This window comes from Choloepus didactylus, chromosome 2 (assembly GCF_015220235.1).
Source record: "Choloepus didactylus isolate mChoDid1 chromosome 2, mChoDid1.pri, whole genome shotgun sequence".
NCBI lineage: Eukaryota > Metazoa > Chordata > Mammalia > Pilosa > Megalonychidae > Choloepus > Choloepus didactylus.
Window position 1 is genome coordinate 196,581,703 of NC_051308.1, and position 4,380 is coordinate 196,586,082.

The 4,380-nt window shown below is 39.1% G+C and overlaps 1 pseudogene; it reads right to left on the minus strand.

Moving 5' to 3' along the window:
- Positions 1-756: 756 nt before the first annotated feature.
- Positions 757-1,423, minus strand: LOC119519215 (annotated as a pseudogene).
- Positions 1,424-4,380: the final 2,957 nt, after the last annotated feature.

Sequence of the window (4,380 nt, forward strand, 5' to 3'; positions counted from 1 at the left end):
GGCAGTGCTGAATGTGAGAGTTCCAGCAGCTCTAATGGGCTATTGAGAAGTAAAAAATAAATAAAGAAGGAATTGGTGAGAAAGAAAAGAAAAGAAAGAAAAACACTTTTCAGAGCTGGACCCCATCTCTCCAGATTTGCCAATCAAAGCCAGAGTTTGTATCTGTTTATATGTGCCCCCTTTTTCTTAAGACCCAGCATTCTCCAGTATTCTGAGCTCCTCCAACTCCAAATGTCTCTGTTTTGTTGTGTTGTTAACCCTGCCTCTTCTCTGCCAGGCCAAAACCTCCCTGTTCCTTTCATGTTTGCTCTTGAGTTATCTGTACTCAGAGCTTTTATTCAGCAGTCCAAATTTGTTACTTAATTCTGCAATTGGAGCCTGGTTGAGTCCCCCTCCTTGCTCCCAGCAAAGACTGTTTCTTTTTCCTTTGTGTAACCAGCTCCAAGAAAGTTGATGTGCCTGTTGGGGAGGGGTGCCAGTTCCCTGGCTGGGGAAACTTAAAATTCTTCACTGTGATCTCAGCCATTCCACCCATTCCAGACTGGTGTATGATGTGTGTGTCCAGTCACAGAAGTCCCCCAATCCATTGTTCCAGACATTTGCTGGCTACTTACCAGCTGCCTTAGAGGAGTCACTAAATTCCACATCTCACCACTCTGCCATCTTGCCCCACCCCCAATCCCTCATTTTTTTTAATTTGAAAGCAATCACTGTTTATTAACTCACCAGATTATAAAAGTAATCATAGTAGACACCTTAGTTCATCCTTCTAACAAGCCTATTGATCTGATCTTCCCTGTTGCCAGCATCTCCCCCTTCTACAAAATGGGTGGTCTTTTTCTTCATCCCCCCTCTGGGAGAAGATAATTTGAAGGGCCACAGGAAGTTGTTTGCTTCTTTGAAGCATTTCCTAAAAATATAGATCTCACGAATAAGGTCCTCCATGCAGATGACGCCATATTTACCAAGAGATCATGCAATCAAAGAGTTACCTGTCAAGGCAATCTGCTTCTTATTGATTTTTGCCATAACCACACTTATAGATCAGTTCATTCACTGACTTCAGGTTTGGGTACCCCCACGCAATATATGGTTCCACAATCCTCAGCATGTTAATTGAGGCCTTGTTGAGCTTAACAAAGGTGCCATTGAAGATTTGGTGAAGGTGAAGAAGTTGCAACACTTTTTGGACCTTTGGGCTCATGCCATTGATACCTCTAATCCTGATGACAAATGCCAATTTGGGTTCTGCAGGTACATAGAAGTTGCCAGTTTTTCTTGCCATTCTAGCCATTCAAATCTCAGTTTTGTACATTTGCCTATATTCCTTGTGATAGTGCTTGGCTTTTTCATATATAAGCTTCCTCCTTGCCTTTTGAAGCATCTTTTGGGCAAACTTCTTTCTCAAACACTTGATCTTCAATTTGGCAAAATTCCTTCACTTTTTCTTGAGGGTTTCTGGCACAGCCAGAACCACCTTCTCTTCAACACCCTCCATGGTTCCAGCCAGAAAAGAGGCTCCCTCATTTTTTAAAGAAAGTCTTGCCAGATATTTAATTCTTGGTTGGCAGTGGTTTTCTTTCAGCACTTTAAGTATTTCAACTCACTATCTCCATGGTTTCTGAGGAGATATCAGTACTCAGTCTGATTGGGATTCCCTTATACATAACATATTGCTTGTCTCTTGCAGCTTTCAGAACTGTCTCATTGTCCTTTGCTTTTGATAATTTAATCAATATATGATGAGGTATAATTTTATTCATGTTTATCCTGTTCAGTATTCTCTGGGCTTCTTGACTGTGCATATTCACATCTTTTGCTAAGTTTTGGAAGTTCTCTGTCATTATTTCCTTGAATATTACTTCTGCCCCTTTCTCTCCTTCTTCTCCTTTTGGGACTCCCATAATTCATATAATGGTATGCTTGATGGTGTCCTCCAGGTCTCTTAGGCTATTTTCACTTTTTATAATCCTTTTTACTTTCTGCTCCTCAGCTTTACTCATTTCAATTGACTTGTCTTTGAATTTACTGATTTTTTCTTCTTCCAGCTCCAAACTTCAATTGCAACCCTCCTGGGAATTTTTCTTTTCAGTTATGGTGGTCTTCAACTCCAGTAATTCTGCTTGGTTCCTTTTCAAAATTTATATCTCTTTATTAAGGTTCTCATATTATTCATTCATTATTTCCCTGTATCCTTTGGTTCTTTCTCTGCATTTTCCTTCATCTCCTTAGGCATACTGAAGATCTTATTTTAGTTTAGTTTAGTTTAGTTTATTTTGGGGGGTAAATCTTTGTGTGATGTGGCCACAGTCTGGTCTCCTTCACTGGTGTTTTCTGGATTTGTATCCTTTTCCTTTGGATGGACCATTATTTCCTGTTTCTTTTTTTGTCTGGTAATCTTATTGCACACTGTACATTTTAATATTTTAAAATGTTAACTCTTGGATTATTTCCTGAGATTTTTTTTTTGAGTTTGTAATTATTTGGTGATAAGTCAGATATTTTCTAGTGTGTCAGCCCCCCTATCAGGAAGGTCTGCTCAAGGTGCATGTAAAGTGTAGGATCCTCCTTATCTTTCATGGGCATGTGTCTTGTCCTGGGCTTGTAGTTGCTGTGGCTTAGCAGTTCCCCTGTTTACTCAGGTTTGAATGCTCCATCTACTTCCAGGAGACAGACCTTCTCTCTCTCCCAGGTGTTTCACTGCAGAACTTAAAGCAGGTAAGCCTTTGTCCCAGGCCATCCACCACAATTGTTTTTTACACTGATTTCCTTATTCTAAGCTGCTTTTTCCTGTGGGGCAATTCTAAGAGGGGTGACATGCTGTAGAGGAGTTTATCAAGTCAGTCTTTCCCAGCCAGAACAAGCCACTTCAAAACTTCCCTGTAGAGAGGATGAGGAAGAGACCAGGAATGATGCCAGGAGCTTCTTCCATACCTCCCAAAGCTGCCCAGAAAATGAAGCTCTTCAGCTGTCCTCTGCAGCTCTGAGGATACATAATCTTTAAGTCTTCTCTGCTACCTTTATCTGGGTGGGACAGGTTAGAACAATGGCCAGGAGCTGGACTCCCAGAGATAGAAGTAGGAAATCAAAAGTCATGATCAGTGATCAACCCCTGCCCACTCCAGTTCTTGGGGAAGTGGACTTTTATGTCCCATTTCTGGCACCAGCAAGCTATACCAGCTGGATCCTACTGCTGCTGGCCACAAGAGTGGGGGCTTGGTGACAGTAACTTCCATGTGGAAAGAGCAATTTACTGGTACTTACTATAATTTACTAGACTCTTCCACTCTTCTCTGGATGCTATATAGTGTTCTACTGGACTCCAGATTTTTCAAAATAGTTGATTCAGACAGTTCCTGCCTGTTTAATAATTATTCTGGTGGAGTGACTGAATCCTGGAGCCTCCTACTCCACTCTCTTCCACTTCATTTCTTTTAATGACTGAATAATATTCCATTGTATGGATATATCACATTTTATTTATCCATTCATCTATTGATTGACACTTGGTTGTTACTACCTTTACACCACTGCAAATAATGCTGCTATCAACACTGGCATTCAAGTATCTGAGTCCCTGTGTATATATCTAGAAGTGGAATTGCTGAACCATATGATCAGTCTATGTTTAACATTTCAAGAACTGCCTAACTGTTTGAGGAAGTCCAATTTATCTATTTCTTATTTCACTACACTTGCTTTGGGTGTCATGTCTAAGAATCCACTGCCAAATCCAAGATCATGAAGTTTATACCTATATGTTTTCCTAAGGGTTTTATGGTTTAGCTCTTAGATTTAGGTATTTGATCCATTTTAGTTAATTTTCATACATGGTGTAAGATAGGGGTACAACTTCATTCTTTTGGGTGTGAATATCCAGTTTTCCAAGTACCATTTGTTGAAAAGATTGTCCTTTCCCCCAATGAATGGATTTCACACCCTTGTTGAAAAATCAATTGACCATATATGTGAAGGTTTATTTCTGGACTCCGGTATTCTATTCCATTAGTCTCTATGTCTATCTTCATGCCAATACTACACTGTTTTGATTACTATAAATTTGTAGTAAGTTTTGAAACTGAGATATGTTAAATCTCCAAAATTACTTTTTCAAGATTGTTTTGGATATTCTGGGACACTTGGAATTCCATATGAAATTAAGAGTGAGTTATATATCTGCAAGAAAATCAAAAATAAAAACAAAACGACAACAAAAAAACACCTATGGGATTTTGATACAGATTGCATTGACCCTGTAGATTACTTTTAGTAGTATTGTCAATTTAACAATATTTATTCTTCCAATCCATGAACAAAAGATGTTTTTCCTTTATTTAGGTTTTCTTTGATTTCTTTGAGCAATGTTTTGTAGTTTTAAAG